The sequence below is a fragment of the Cynoglossus semilaevis genome, chromosome 11 (assembly GCF_000523025.1).
Source record: "Cynoglossus semilaevis isolate Cse_v1.0 chromosome 11, Cse_v1.0, whole genome shotgun sequence".
NCBI lineage: Eukaryota > Metazoa > Chordata > Actinopteri > Pleuronectiformes > Cynoglossidae > Cynoglossus > Cynoglossus semilaevis.
Window position 1 is genome coordinate 10,822,712 of NC_024317.1, and position 17,122 is coordinate 10,839,833.

The window sequence follows — 17,122 nt, forward strand, 5'->3', positions numbered from 1 at the left end:
ATAAATATACATACAAAGTATGTTAAGATTGTAAATCTTGCCGTTGTTATGAGAAAAAACAATTGCTGAGGTTTTCCAGGCAAGCCTAACATTTTCCTTTTAGTCACAAGCTGGTACCACAGGCAGTGACAGTCAGTGAATGGCATGTACGTAGTTCGGGACTTACCCACTCGGCCACAGTAGGCCTCGGTGCAGAACGAGGAAGAAAACACAACTTCCAACTTCACAACTTTGTTCACACTTTCTGCATTAAACAATCCCTTCAGTGGCCGGTGCCCCTTACTTACTCATGTGGTTCTTATCTTGTTTTAACAGCCCAGTTTAGATGCACAATACATTTAGTTTTCCTCCAATTAACCTGCTGAATTATATGCAGGTCTGATAAGGACTTTTGTTCTCAACTGTGAGAAACCAAGGAAATGTGCGGGCATTTTTCATTGTGCGTTTGTTCAGCCACGTTGCTGTGGTTCTGACGGACACATTGGTCGGCTCATGCAACAACATGTAGCCTACACAACAAGTACAGGTTTATTGAACGTGCACAAAACAAGAGCAGAAAAAAAAACAAATAAAGAGTTCCTTTTGCTGAACAAATGTCTCACCTTAGAGCTCCGGGGTTGTTGTGTGTAGGTTGCCATTTTTTTTTCTTTCAATCTCTTTCGATCGTTTCCTTTTTCCGTAGTGTTGAGCTAGCTTTATGAAAGATTAAAAGACAAGACACGTACAAGTTGACATGAGTCACATCTAAAAGGACAGACTTGTACTTTCTGACATATTGCTTAGTATAACTTAAAAATATGTATGTGTGTAGTTAAATATGTATAACTTTGATGTTTTAGAGGAGCCATCAATCCAGTGACTGGTGGATCTTTTTTGGATTTGTCTTCAGTAATTACACATCGAAGGTGGTCTTTTGGATCAGACTTGTTTACGACCTCTGACAGATACGGACAGTGAACGTAAACAAAGACGTCTACCATGTATAGCAGCGCATGAAGACATATTGGTTCCTGTCAACTACTTCCTGTGTGATTTTATTTTCTAAATTACGTACATCAGAATGATAGAACAAGACTTTCTTGATACATTTATGAGAGACGTAACCACAAAACGCCCTAGGTCGTCGTAAACCGATTACCCCGTGTACATCATATGTTTGGGGTACTGATTAAATGCATGTAGATGTATGGCACAATATGATTCAATTCTTCCATATTTTTTCTTTTCATTGCTCGTGATCTACTAGCACTCCCTTTGCGATCTGCTGGTGTAGCCAGCTCCTGGTGCAGATCAAGGATAAAATTATTTCTATTATCTGTTCATCACAACAATTGACCAAAGGCCAAAAGATATTTGTGTCTATTTTTTACTCACTGTATAAAAACTAATTACATTCCACCAAACGGTCGAATGCTTTAGTCAAATCGTATTTTCTTTCAAAGCGATGAAGGGATGATGGAGAATACCTCGGCAGAGACTCATATACAACGTACAAGGTTAAAAGCTAGCTGTCAACAGCTAACTGTCATCTTGTTTTTTTTTATTTTATGTTACTTTTATTATGTCCTCATAACATAACTTTTACATTTACTTATTGTTTTTTAAATGTTTTTTATTTTTCCAGCAGTGCCTCTGACGAGCACTTTAAATTGTTTTATTGTTCGTTAAATGAAAGTTTAATGTCTTACTTTATTGTATTTGCGCTGTGAATTGCCTGTTGTCTGCTGAGTGTGACATAAATACATTTGCCTCAGTGTTTGTTTTATTGATACATCTTGAGCCTAATGACAAAGTTATGGCGAGCTGTAATCGAGAGCACCTCTTAGATCAAGCTTTATAGTTTTGTTTTACAAAGCGTCTAACAAACGTGTTTTATTGATAAGTATAAAAACGCATTGTTGAAAAAGAATCTGGAAAATATGAGTAAAATGTAATCAACAGTGACTCGTATTTTACGCACAAGGTTTGAAATGTGTGAGTGATTTATTGACAGTGGAGATGTTGTGACTGCAGTGACAGAGTCTCTCACAGGTCAAGTGACTGAACTGGTTGAGGCACAAACCTGACTGTACGATGCTGAATTACAATTGTCTTGCACCAGCAGCACTGGAAGAATTCTTCTTTTTACTGATGCCACATGGCTACAGGCAAAGTCTTCAAGCAGTACTGCATTATTCACCTAAATACTTTGGATCAGTTCAGACCATTCAACCTGAGTGACAGACAGAAGACTATGCAACAGAAGTGCACCACTGCTGAAGTCGATGGCTGTGTATATGCATGTTGTGGTTATTGGATCAGGTGACTACCCTAGGATGATGCCGTGAGTGTTGCAGAGTTCAGGTAGATACTAATGTGGTACAATATCTTTCCACATACTGTATGGTAAACCTCTAAAACACTGTTTTGGGTTTTTTTTTTGCATTTGACTTTTGAGTACAGCCATGCTTCAAACATGTTTTCTTGCAAGGACTTCAGTTGTAACACAATTATATTACCAAACTATACCATCAGCCAGGAGGCGATATTAAAACCAAGGTTTGCACTTTTGGGGTAATTACTGTGATGTAACGCTAAAGCAATTTGTTGTTACATATTTGGTGCCACATGGTAAAAGGCTGGTCAGACCAGTCTTTCTAAAGGCCTTTCACTGAGGAAAAACATGCATATTGGTATTAGGATAATTGAACCATCCACTGTGTATCCTCGCTCCCAACCCTATGTCTGCTCCACTTCCTCCTTTGACCCTGAAAAAATGAAGCAGCAGAAGATAAATGACAATGTGTAACAAATGCTTTAAGCATATGTAGCATCAGATAAAAAGAACAAGAGACAATAAGAACCAAGGTAAATTTAACAAAGCTTAACAAAGATGAAAGTCAGAGCCACAGAGGCATTACAGTTGTGTGGATGCAGGTCATTGTTGCAGTAGCCTTGGTATTTGTGTCATCACGCAACAGGTAGCCCATGCACGTCAGGCTTCTACCGTGTCAACAATAGGCAGAGTTTAATTCACTCAGGACAATAGCCGATGTCCTTGTCTCCTCTCAACAGAACAACAGAACACAAGGGCCATGTTTCACATTACCGGTATCAAAAACGGCACATGGATGAAACGTCCCTCTTTGGGCTTTATTTCATCTCAGAGAACTATTTTATCATGCATCCTGTTTTTATATCCTCTTGAAACTGACACCTGCTCACACATACATACACAACGATGCAAGCGCACACACGTACACGACGAACACCCTGGCAGTAGATCCCAATGAAGTGCTTAAATAGGGTGAACAAAAGGTCTGCAGAGGGGAGTGAAAGGAGAAGCGGAACAAAAAACAAATAAGTAATGAAATTATAACAATACAGAGAGAGGGGGGATAAAAGCTGGGAAAGAAAAGAGAGAGAGCCACAATGGTGAGGAACAATCATGCCGCGTCAATGGAAAAAGGGGAGTGGAGGGGGAGTGGGGGGAAGGCTATCTGGACAATAGCGCCGGTGACAGGAGCACAATGGCTGCAGTGTTTTCAATTAGACATTATCTCATAGACAGAGTGGCAGGTCTCATTGTGAAGGGGCGCTATTTCAGGGCTGCCTTTGTGTGGGGCAGTGCCATGTTCCCCCACAAGCCGCTTCAATCCGCCGCCAGCCACCAACTACCCCCTCTGCTCTAACACACATGCACAGGCCTGTTATCTTGCGTGTGTGCATGCATGTGTGTGACCACGGACGAAGACGAGTGCAGACCTTTTATGTAGCTTGTTATTTGCTTTCCATCAGCTCAGTGCGAGCGTAGCCGTGGCTACACAAGACCAAGCTGCAAGGAGGGGAGAGGAGAGGAGGCCAGGGGAGGGAAAAGGAGGGGAGGAGGGCACACTGGTGCCGGTGACAGCAGATGACCTTACCCAGGTGACATTGTAGGTTCACAAATGACAAAATCAAAATCTTTGTAGGTACCTGAAAACTATATGTGGAAAGATTCTGGATATCTCTCTGAAATCTAGTTTTTTTGTATATCAGTGACCCTCCATGATGATTGAACAGATATAGTAAATGTACAAGAGCATTTCCTGTCCTGAGCTAAACAGCAGCAGCAGAAACGATCTTCATTTTTACTCATCTAAAAAACAATCTAAAATCTAGTGATTGAACATTATTATATGTTTTTTAGTGTTGCTGAATGAATGTTTATCTGTTTTTTAGACCAATGTTTGACATTTTCTCAGAACCAAAGTCTGATGGAGGTTTTCATTTTTGTACAAAGCTGCCTTAATAAAGAGCCATTCAGTGCATAAGATAACATTTAGAAAAAAATACTGCATAGGAATTGACATTGGTATAGTACAAGGTGGCAGCCATTTTATTTGTTCTCAACAATAGTCCCTGGTCTCTATTGTAAAGCTCTAGGGCAACCTGTCTGTTATGCAATGCAGTGAAAATCGGGAAAAAAATGGGATTAGTTAAATTGACGGCTGGCTCAGATAATTGAATGTACAGTAGAGACTAAGACTTTCTCTCGACGTCTCTTGACATTGGCACAAACATGCATTCAGTTTGTTGTCATATTTACACTTCCTACCTGACGGCTACTTCACTGTGCATGAACACAAAAGAAAAGCCCTTAATTATGACAGAATCTTCTAATTAACTGACAGCCATTTCTCACTAACTTCTTCAAAGTTGCCGTGGTTACATGAAACCATCCTCAGATATTCCCTCATGATTAAGACGCAGATTCGCGCGTCCAGAACAGTGCTGTTTAACAGGTGTGTAAAGAATCCAGCAGTGACCAAACCTTCATTTTTCTCAGCATGTTATAAACATTTCACTTAGACATCAAGGGACTGTATAAACAATATCTTAAAAATCATATCAGTACAAAAATATGACCTCTTTAAAAGAGCCCCGTTGTGGGGCGATTCTTTGCTAGCTACCAGAAGGTTAGGGGCATGGTTTAAAAATTTCCATTCTGCCCCTAAATGAACTTGGTATTTCTGCCCATTTATTCTTTAGTTTTAAGTTTCATTGGCAACCAGTTGCATCCTTCAGCTGTTATGGGCTCAAAAGATGGAGATCAACCACAAGTGAAACGTTTATGCCTAGTAATCCTCAATAAGTCCTTGTTTTTTTATTTATTTAAACATATTTTTAGTCTCCTTAAAAGAGCTATGACCTCTATGTTGGCAAGTCATTCTCAAACTGCAAGGACCGACCCTTTCCTCCGGACCGTTTCTGTAGAACCCTTCTGCAAAAACATATCTTCATGTCCATCAGGTCCTTGTGGTCGTCATATCTCATTGGAGGGATGTTTGCAAACAGCAGCCTGTGCCCTTTCGACTGCACCATTATTGCTGCATTCAGCAGATGATGGTCAGAAAAAAAGGGTGTATAGCTGTGCCGACTTCTCAGAAATAAAGCACACTCTGCTTATCAGATGAAACACTCGTAAAAAAAAGAGTTGTTGTCCCCTCTTATGAACAGCCACACCTCTGTGGTGTGTTCAATGTTGGGTTGTGAGGATGTATCTGTTTTTTGTCACTACAGTTTTCCTTTGCTCTGCAAAAGCAAGCCTAGGCAGATTTTCTGTAGTCACTGTAGTGGAACTTGGAATTTGCTTAAATGTCCTTGCCGTATATTATATTATATTATATTATATTATTTCTTTCTGTTTTGTGATTAAGATGTATTCTGGATTGTTTTTTATTTAAATCCCATCCTGTAATGTCAGTGTGTCAGAGCACAACTGCTGTTTGGTAGCACTAGGGATGTTAGCCTTTTCTAGCGCATTAGCCTGTGAAAAACTTGCAGTCAGGCCAAAATGAGTGCTTGATGATTAATGACAATTGCACTGGCTAAAACTTAGCTTTGTGCTAAAATTCTAAATCTTGATGTGGTGGATTATAATATTTAATGGAAATACAGTTGCATAAATATGTTTAAGCCACACCCACTGTTAAGTTGAATAGATGTTGTAAAATACATCAAACATCATATTGACAATTAAACAATTTCTAGAAGCTACCAGGGTTTTGTTGAAGACCAATGTTTGGTGATAAGATAAATGTATATTTAGTTATCTTGTTATAAAATTTATGAAACTTCCATTTCATAAATTTATTTAAATGACTTAAGATTTAAGGCAAAAGGTATGTTGTACATGTTGCAGTTGTCAGTCGTCTGCAGGTAGAGTTCATGCCTTTTAACTGGTACAGCAGGAACATGGCAGCAGTGACCTGTTTCTAGTCCCTGCCATCAAGGTCAGGCAACCCCAGAGAGAGGGCCAAACCGACTGACGCAGGAAAAGAGTGTGGCTGCCTCACTGCAGTTGAGGTTGGGGTTGTTATGACATATTGACTTGTGTGATACTTTTCTGTGCCAATACTGAGCCCTCAACAACTGCCACTGTGGCCACACGTGTTAATGCTGATCTGCACAAAACGTCAGTTTGTTCTGATAACATTTTCTATAATTCTGTGACAGATTATACACATCAAAATAAACATCAGTGCAGCTCATTTTATTGTGTATATGTAGTGTATTCTTGGCAACTTCTTCATTTAATGGTTCCATAGTGCAGCGGTTCTCACGCCTGCCGTACACATCTGCCTTACACAGAGAAGGTCCTGGGTTCAAGCCCCAAAGAAACCACGTACTTAATGGTACCTTCTGCAGCAGCCTGTGTGTTGCAAAGATTTCTCCATTGTGGGACGAACAAGGGACTTAATTCTGAGGCTTCAGGTGCAATGTGAGAGACCAAAGTTTGGTACGTCAGCCTGCCTGCAGTCCAGATCTACAGTAATTATCTCCTCTGGAAAATGTTTGCAGCATCGTGACAGGAGAATTCAAGAACAGGGGACAAATACAGTTAAAAAACTGCAATATTTTTCCACAATCCAAAAAAAAAAAATTAAGTGCATAAAAAGAGAATTGTGTGTGACGCAGTAGCAATATAATTGCAGTTTTCCATTTCTTATACTAGTCCATGTTTATGAAATAGTTTTCTGTGTTGCCAGGCGTAGGTTATTTATTATGTGATAATTGTACCCTGTCGACAATCCGTTATTTATTTGCTTCACTTTTGATAGCTGGCAACACTGTTGTACATGAGCATACAGTAAGTAAAGCATCACTGTTCAAAGGCTGTGTTAATAAATGTATCCAAAGCCCAGACTAATGGTCTTTAATAATCAGCATCTCCAGACTGCACATCATTGTCAAACACCCAAGCAGAGTTGCTGTGTAGCTGTAGTGAGTAGCTTTTCCAGGAGCCTGGTCCCTTATCTGTAATGTGTGTGATGCAGCACATACAGTACAGTGATCTGTGCAATAACAGAGGAGATAAAGTGCGGATAAGGACGGGTGAAAATCAGATCCAAAGCAGAAGAAAAATGAGAAGCAAAAAGAGACGAAGCAAAAGAGAAAAGGGTAGATGGAAGAAAAAAGGACAAGGGTTTTCAAATCTCAGTATAGTGGTGTTGTGCTGTCTCCATGGCAACCCCACAAAGGCCCATGGTTGGCCATTGATGGCTAATTGTATTCTTCACAGCTCTTTTGTTAATTGTTGTCTGCCCAGCTCCCACTTCCTGCTGGGCCACAGCACAAAGCCACGAACAGGAGGGATTAGAAATGGCACATCAGCCCAACTCTCTCTACCTCTCTTTTTTTTCTCCTTCCTCTCCTTCTTTTCTTTATCACTCCCTGTCCCAAGAGCCGCACCTCCTTTTATCTCCTCACCGTCTGTATTCTTCTGACCTTGTCATAACCTTCTTCCCCTTTTCTCTCGTTTCTTCATTCTTTGTCTGCTTGTCCTTTTCTTTACTCACATACTGTAACGATCAGATGTACTATCAACAGGGTTTACATCAACAAAGTCCACCTTGCCTTTATTTACCTCAGCACCTTCCCTGACAACAAATATAATAATGATAATAATGACTAATTAAACAAAGTTTATTTCTTACAATATCTAATATTGTTTTTTATTTTGTTTTTCCAATAATAATCATAAAACAAATAGTTTTATTACCTTGGAGTTTGTACAAACTGATTTTACAAAGTAAATATTCAGTAATAGACACATTCAAGGACAAAGATCTTTTCAAAGCCTTTCTGGCAATACTTCTGCAGCAATACTTTCCATAATAATTGGTTATACTTTTTTCTCAGGACAACATACTGTTGGTGTTGTTCATTTTATCTTTATGGGTAATATTTGGATTTCTATTTTATTTCAGCTAACCTTTGGATATTTTTGCATACTTTAGTATGAAATTATGTTTTTTTCCTTCTTTTGTACATATCTACTAACTTTAAAAGCAATGTGCAACCAGCGCTATCACATTTTAATTTTTGAATAAATGTAAAAATAAAGAGAAAAAGATAATAATCATAGAGACGAGGGGGTAAACTAAGCCGTTTCAACTGTTCTTTGTTTTCTCTGAATTAATCTGTCAAAATTGAGTAGCATTATATTATTCCGAAGCACATATTAAAAGAGGCATTTGCTTTGTACGAACCTGAAGTTCAGACTTAATTATCACAGCCGTAGCAGTTGGCACTCAGCTATTTTTACATTTTTGTATCTGGTAAACCTTAAATAAAATCTGGGTGCACTGACTTGTTCTGAAAAGAAAATAAGGAATAAAGTGGTTTAATTAGTGGTTAAAATGGAGGGAAACTTTCTGCTGTAGTGGCCATATGGCAGCAAAAAAAAAAAAAAAAAAGATAAAAAAAACAAGAGGACGTTATTAGTTGATGAGTGATGACAGATATCCCCAACCTTTGGACCATGAACTAGCATCTGGCCATCTGTTATTGGATAACGCGATGCAAAAAAATGAAGAAATAACATTTAATTAATTGATTAAAGTGTAAAATTATTTGAAAAAAAGAAAGAAAAAAGACTGGATTCCATTCCAATCCCAAGCTTGCAAGTGTGCTTAAGAGACGTCTTGGTCCTGGGATACATCCATAAAAACTTCTTAAGATCGCCACAAAATATCTAAAAACACTGCTATTTTCTTTATGAATTAGGATATCTGCAGAGGCAAAAATATAAAGAACATCACAGTGGGCTGCACATAAGGAACACACTGATGTAAGGCTCAGCCTCTCTGACTAGTTTCGATATAATTTGCAAGTAGATGATCAAACACCCACTAATTCAAGTTCAGATGAATTTGAATATACTTCACATTTGGTTTTGTATTTGTCAAATTCTTTTATTTTTATGTGTTTATTTGTCTAACATGTAACTTGTTCGTGGTGAAAAACGTTTGCCAACCTCTGCTATGGAACTCTTTCAAGATGCTGCAATTTACAGTTTTAAGCTATCAGAGTAGTCCAGTTAGCCTGCTAATGTAGAATGCTAACTGTATGACCAAAGGCTGCCCTTTGTTGCAGGTATCAATCTTTATATTTGTTTATTGTTTAATTGTTCCATTACTTATCATTACTAATAATGTAAAATTATTATATATATATGTATATATAAATTTCCTGAACATATTTTTATTGCATTTTTATTTGCATATCCACTTTGTGGTTTCTATTTATTTTATGGAGTTTTTACTAATAATGTAAAATTATGTATATATACATTTTCTGAACATATTTTTATTGCATATCCACGTTGTGGTTTCTATTTATTTTATGGAGTTCTTTGAAAGAAGACACAGGGTGTTCATGACTTTATAGCTAACCCCCAAAAAAAACCTGCTTAAACATACGTAAAATATCATAACTTTGGATTCAAACACAGTCTTTGATACTGCATTGAGAACCTAGGTTGGTACTTTTGTTTCACGTCAGTCGACTTTTTGTATGGATAACTTCAGTTCCTACACTCCGTTCCTGTTACTGAAAAACACGGTAAACACACAATCTCAGTTCCTCGCAATTCGGAAGAATACGTTTAACACTGTATGGTGTCACCTGTAAATATGTCCGTCTCCCTTTAAGTGGGAGGTTATCGGGAGAGCTGTTTGAAATCCACCGCAGGAACAGCAGTGGCTCCTTTCCTCCCCTCCTTCCCCAACTCTCCCTCTGAAACAGCAGCAGAGCAGAGCTGAGCTGAGCTGAGCTGAGCTGCTGTTCAGACCCGTTCTGTCCCAAACCACGACCGCGCTGTGCTTGTGGTGAACGGCTAAAGTGGGACAGGAAAAAGATAAGGGCAAGGACGCCAGTTTTGGGGGAACATTTTTATTCGCTTGCTTTTTTTTTGACATAAAACTATCTATCCGCGAAGAACAGCGCAGAGAGCAGCGGGACTGGTGAGTTTGACACTTGATTACACTTTTGTTGCCCCATCGCGATCAACAAATGCACTTGACGTGAAAACCTAGTCAACGCCGGGAGCAGCGGAAGGCACCAGAAGCTCCAGCGTAAAATAAAATTATAATAAAATAAAATCAACTTTAATTTGTGCGACACTGTTAGGAGAATTAAGATTAGGAGCATGGAATTAGACGAAAATAAAAGACGAATGTACAACTTTAAACTTTGCGATCACGAAACACTTTTCAATTAGGCAGTTTCAGCAACACCTTATTCCACCTGGTTCGCTCTTCTTTTCCACTGTCGTTTGAATGTGTCGCAGCTCTGTGTTGATGGGGCACAGTATGAGGATGATGATGGTGATGGTGATCGTGAAGATGATGTTGCCTCTTGTTGACAGGTGCAAATGAGCAGTTATCAGCAGCCTCACTGAGAATAGGAACACATGTCAGCAGCACCATAGCTGCCCTGTACTGCTCACGTTTCACAAAGTATAGCAGAGTCAACATCAACTTGACTCTGTCCAACATCTCTTTGAGGATGAAGAGTTTTGGCAGAGGCAGTCACATCCCAAATACAGTGTAGGACAGGGGTGTCCACCGTCTTATGGAGAGGGTCAAATTTAATAGTAGAGTTTGCAGCAGTTTTCTCACGGAATTGTTATGGAATTCTACAGGAGCTTTTCCTCGTGTAATGTTTAGTTAGAGTCTGGAGTAATGGGAAAGTCACCAACTTCTAAGACTGGTGTTACTGTATGACTTGTAAATATATCATATCATAACTAAAACATACCATCTTACGTCCCTTATGTGTGTGTGTTTACACTATATAACTTTCTGGGTTTTGCTCCTGGTTAATCATTCTAAAATGGATGTCAGTTATTACTGCCTCACATTGGAACTTCCTCTGTTTATTTTCATTTGGGCACATGTGCTTACGAAAAGAATCTGGACATTTTGTATTATTCCTGGATATATTTTTTAAGTATTTTGATGTGAAGTATTATTATTTTAGTCCCTTTGCCTGATAAAAGTATAGATACCACAGTTGTGGATGTTCGGGGAAAGTTGCAGCTGTGACCAACTTGTTGCTCTAACCATCAATAGTTAAAATGCTAATGGTAGTAATGATCAAATGTCACTCACACTCCATATGAACTGCTCCACAGTTTTTAATGTGGTCCCTGACATTAACTTTATGGTATAGAGAAACATTACAACACAACACATTTAGGATATTTGACATTACAATAATCTTATAAAACTTTTGCTTGTTGACTCTAAGACATGTAGGAATGTTTTTTAAGAGTTTAAATGTAGACAACAAAATCAAGCGTGAACTCACTGATGAAGGCATCTTTATATATATATATATATATATATATATATATATATAGTGATTAGTTTACAATTGCTGTTTCTTGAATAGCCATACTTTAAAGTGTTGTCGTAGCTCAGCAGTGAGACACCTGAGAACCTCCATTACACATTAGACCAATAGACAGACAGCAAATAATAGACAGACTTAGAGCTGAGGAAGTAGGGGAAAGCCTGCGGGCATTCTGTCAAGGAGTTGGTTGAGAGAGTGAGTCTGTGTGTGGCTTAACAGAGGCTTGCGGAACACAATGCTGTCCTACAGTTGGCAGACCCTGACCTTTCCTCACATCTTTCTTTTTATAGTCACTCTTTGCTCCCATCTTCACGTCATCATTTTTTTCTTTCTTTCTTTCTTTCCCGCACAAAGTCAATTCAGCAGCTGCTTTCAGACTGACACACATTCACACAGACACACGAGCACACACACAAAACCAGCACAAGGAGTGGTTTGGCATTTCACCTTTCACCTCTGCACTTCCCTCCTCCTCATTAGCTCTGTCATTCCAGGTGAATGGGTTCATGGAGGAAAGGTGACCTGAATGCTTTCTCTTATTCCCTTTTCCCTTTGCCCATAATATTTCTACTTAATATTATGGGCAAAGGTGTTCCTATTTTTTTGGTCAAATGTATGAAATACTTTGATTATTGATCAAAAGTTTCCTAAAATGAAAAGACATTAAATTATTGCATAATTGGTTAACATATTTCAGAAAACTTCGACTTGATTCCATGTTGGCAGTGTATGTGCCATGTTTGTAGCTTTCAAAGTAATTTAAAACATAAAGTGAATTAATTTTAAGCTGTGAAATACACGGTGTAGTGTTAGTGTTTGTGACAAACGACAGTTTCCCTGTCAGTTGTTCTATTGACTAATAAGAGACTGCACTTGTTTAAACAAATTCAAACCAAGACTTCCAAAGTATTTCATTACATTAAAAAAAAAAAGTCCTTCAGGTTTGATTCTTCTGAGTCTTTTTAAAAGTCCATAGAAATAAAGATACATTGTAATTCTAGGACTTGCAGCCTAGCTTTCAATAAAACCAGACTTTCTGTAGCTACTATTGTTATTTTCAATTTGGCGCAGGGTCACCTGACGGTGTGGACTAGTTTCTTTATAGTTGTTAGTTTTCTGGATGTAAAAGCAGAGCCAAACATTAGCAGGGAATTTTAACCAACCTACAGGACAGAGACCAAAACTGGATCTTTTGGATCTTACCTCCCCATCGAGGGTAACTGGATGGAGTAGGTTTCTTGAAGACGTTTCACCGCTCATCCAAGAGGCTTCTTCGGTTCAGAAAATCCTTATGAAAAGTAAGGGTTTTTAATATAAATGTAATGTAACACAGGGCTGTAAACATTATTTGGGTTTTATTAAATTCAGAGTTTAATTTTGAAACTGGAAGGGCATGTGTGTGTACCACCTCAGTTCTCACACATCTGATGTCTCCATCAGGGCAGCCGGGCAGACAAAGGTTTTTTCCCGTTTTTCTCCTTCTGACCTCTTGTATCCTCTGTACATTGTTCTCTGAATCCTATTGAACCACGAGTCCATAGAGAAACACTACAATGGAGAACAATGCTGTGTGTGTGTGTGTGTGTGTGCGTGCATGCATGCATGCACGTTACTTTGTGAGCTTTTTAGTCTTTCTATCAGTGCAGTGTGAGGTAGAGCCGATCACACAGAACAATGCAGGGTGCAGGGAAAGCTTTGTGATCTCGCAGTATAAAGGCTGCCGACGGCATTGTGCAGTCAGAAGATGACTGTCATCATCTGATCTGATCTGGCTGACTGACCTGCTCGCATCATCCTCACTTTTTTTAAGTTCATCATTATTGAGTTTAATCATCTACCTGTTGTTGTATAGAGATGTTGTTCACAACGAGGTGGTGTAAAGGGGTTGACTAAACTGCGCTAGTTTCAAAAATTATATTCAAGGACTTAATTGAAAATCATTTGAAGCATCATTGTCATTGTTTCATATGCACATTTAAACACAGCAATATTAGATGGGCTCTTCATCATTATTTCTAGACACAAGAAAATAATTAACAGGTGTCCTCGGGTTTTTCAAAGAAAAATTTGTGGTTTGTTTTGAGGATTCTAGTGCTTTTGCTGGCATTTTAGTCATGCACTTTTATTAACAAGAAAGACATGTGTGGATACATTTGCAATGACAGCCAGTCATAAGAACTATTAGGTTGGACAAAAAAAAAAAAAATTTGAAATGCCATAGAGTGTCCAGTAACAAAAAGAAATAGCAAAATTGATTTACTGAATTTCTATGAATGCTTTGCTAAACACATTTTTCAGACACATTGACAGCACCTTTGTCTAAAGTTGCCAAACTTGGATTTTTGTCTTTAATTTAATGAAAAACTTGGATTTTTGTCTTTAATTTAATTTTTCAATTTATTTATTAATTTACATAACATTAAAGTTAATGTTTTACATAATTGTTTTGATTTTTCTTTTTTACATATTAGTCATTTCATAATTTAGATTTGTCATCTTGATGAATCGTCATGATGAATTGCATTGAGAAAAACAGTAGTGGTTCCATTCAGTTTTTTTCTTCCTTAGATCAGTGGGACTTTTGTGGGTGTTTTCGTGTCTTCGTAAATTAAATCAATTATATTTAATGTCATTCACACTTCTTGGACTTATCTCAGTCCTCTTTTTACTATTTAAGAAACAAGACAAATGATCTGGGGAAAAAACCCAACTGTTTTTGTTTTGTTTTTTCATTTTCATGCTTTCTATCCCTGGTGTATACATTTTGTGAGTTAACAGGAAATGCAAATTTCCACTCAGAAATACACACACATAAGTACTCACACTGGGTGGGATAAAAGTGTGAGTCACCTGCTGGCGATGAACCACTCACAGAGACAACACCACACCGCACACAACTACACAGACCTGTCCCACACATTCAAGGTAAGACACCTGTTTAATTCTGTTGACAGATTGAGTGGTGGAGATTATGTTGTTAGGCTGCAGGATCTTGTTGATTAGTTGGATGAACTCACAAACAGCAGCTACTTACTTAAAATATGTAGCAATGTTTGGAAATGAATGCTGTCCTCCAACAAAATATCAGGCCAACAATATCAAATTGTAGATTATTCAAAATGACTAAGAATTGTCAGTTTGCAAGACTTAATAACTTATTTTGCATGACCTGGGATCTTTTCAAATGGCTATTATACATATATAGATATATAAGACTTTATATATGTATATATGTATAATATTTATACTTTTTAATGGTGTTACCAAGAAAATGCAAATAAAGACTCAGGTCGAAGTGAGAACATTTTGTGTAAGGACAAAAAAAAAAAGAGAACTTCGTTAGAGAGAAATAAATTAATCAAAGACCATGTCTTAGATTTTAGATCAGTCTTATCAAAATTGACTGAACAAGAATGTTTGTCTGTAACAAAGAGAGAGAGAGAGAGAGAGAGAGAGAGAAGTCTGAAGGGGAAAAATCCATAATACCGATGGAGAATGTCAAGTGTGTGAAACACAACGTCAACAACGGCTTTGTCTTTCAGCACAAGAACGCAGACCTAGCAAACTGCAAGTGCCATAAAAACACACTTGTGAAGGTTATAGAATAACGCAGGCTGCAATTGTTGGCAAAATCGTTGGTGACTACAAAAAATGCAAATTATTGATGGAATTAAAACATGTCCCTGGCCATTTTTAGAGATTATAAAGATGAAACGATTCATTCTCATTTTTGTGTTTTGAATACGTCCCAATTTGTTTATCAGATTATTAACATGTAACAGCTGCCTTATCTTTTTAAATATCTACGTTTCGTGAGAAGACAGAAGTTTTTTTTTATTTCCTGTTTGACTCGACTAAAGCTAACAATCAACTGGTTTATGTCTTTCCAGAAACTCATTTGTTTATTTCTGAGCACATCAAAAAGAATGCACAAACACAGTATTGACGGAGGGGTTTAGATAGTAAAACTGGAACACACAGCATTTTCCTGGTTTCCATCTGTTACACGGTCTGCGGTGCGGCCTCAACAGTACGTCTTTGTTAATAAATAATAACTTCGGCTAAATTTGTTGTGTGTCAGCCATGATTTGAAGATAACCAGAGACTGTTGCATCATTTGCAAAACAAATCTTTGCAACTATAAAACAATGGTCAACGTGTATAGTTCTTGTTATTTGACTATTTCATAAAGTCATTGGCATTTGTAAAAACAATTTCAATGTGCATTAAAAGGAATATCTAAAATATATTTATTTGAATTCGAATAATAGATATGGAATGATCAAATGAGACTGTGGTGGGAAACGCAGATCTGTTAATTAGGAATATTTCTCCCCTTTGGCTTTGTCATATGTTTTCTCCTATGAATGGAATCACTCAAGAAAAGAAAGAAATGTTATTTTATTTAAGCCAAAAGTTACATTAAACCTTAAAAATAATCAACAATACCCGTTTCCAGAAAAGATGCCTGATTTAAATGTGGTTTTATTTAGAAGGAAAAAAAAAACCTAAAGCCACTTGAGAGTATGCAGCAACAGCAGCAACATCCTCTAAGATAACAGAGTTATAGTCATTCTTAACTTTCACATCCTGCACAGTAAGATAACATCACTTTGTTAATATTAGCTACGGGTTACGAAATGCGAGATTGATTTTACAGAAGTGAAAAAGGCACATAAACACAGATATTTTGAATCATTTCAACATCTTTTACACTCCCATACCCTAAAAGACTGTCGTTTCTTGTTTCCTTTCTTCAGGTTCAAATTCCAGGGCTTTGGTGTTCTCGAGTTAAAACATACAAAATAGATTGGTGATGTTGAAGTGTATTATTTATTTATTTATTTATCATTATTTTTTCAATGGCTCCTTTCTTGAAAACAGCAAACCTTGCAATCTCTTATGACTGCATCAACGTTCCTCCAGTTCTGTTTAAAAAACGTTGCCACAGTTGAGACAGTTATCGACAATGAGCACAGCGGGTTGTGATACGGATGAGTGGGAATAAAAAATTGCAACCTAGGAACATCTAAAAAGCAGTATTTGTTCGTTCATAACTTAAATGTGATGCTTAAACTATTTTTTTTACCCATTTGTGAACAGCAAAAAGATATAAGGTTTAGATAAGTCAGCTTTCTTTTATAATTTGATCATTTTATAGACAAAAGCCGTAGTTGACTTTTCAAAAGGAACAGTTGTCGACTAAATACGATATGAATATGCCATGTGTTGTCGGTTGCAGCCTGAAATACATAATGCTTGCATTTTGACTTAATTGGCTAATGTTTGTCTTTAAAGCTTGATAAGTTTAGCGTTATGTTATTCATATATATTTATCCATTTATTCCAAATTTCCAGGAAACTGTTGGAAATATGTCCCTAATCTCCCTGATTGGCTGTTAAGCATTTAGAAGATATTCAGTTAATATTATATTGTAGGCTTGATATTTAGAATTTAGTC

At 37.5% G+C, this 17,122-nt stretch overlaps 2 protein-coding genes across 5 annotated transcripts in view; both read left to right on the forward strand.

The window, feature by feature from the left end:
• The window catches only part of LOC103386273 (contactin-4-like), a 695,358-nt gene that overhangs the window by 354,819 nt on the left and 323,417 nt on the right, over window positions 1-17,122 (forward strand). The gene's annotated exons all lie outside the window — the stretch shown is intronic.
• The window catches only part of sox13 (SRY-box transcription factor 13), a 31,634-nt gene continuing 24,280 nt past the window's right edge, over window positions 9,769-17,122 (forward strand). For 2 of the 4 annotated variants that reach the window (XM_017036517.2, XM_008320482.3), the window contains exon 1: window positions 9,770-10,268. The gene's annotated coding sequence lies outside the window, so the exon portion shown is untranslated. Of the gene's footprint in view, window positions 10,269-17,122 lie in introns of all 4 variants that reach the window. The other 2 variants (XM_017036520.2, XM_017036521.2) reach the window with 2 other exon arrangements.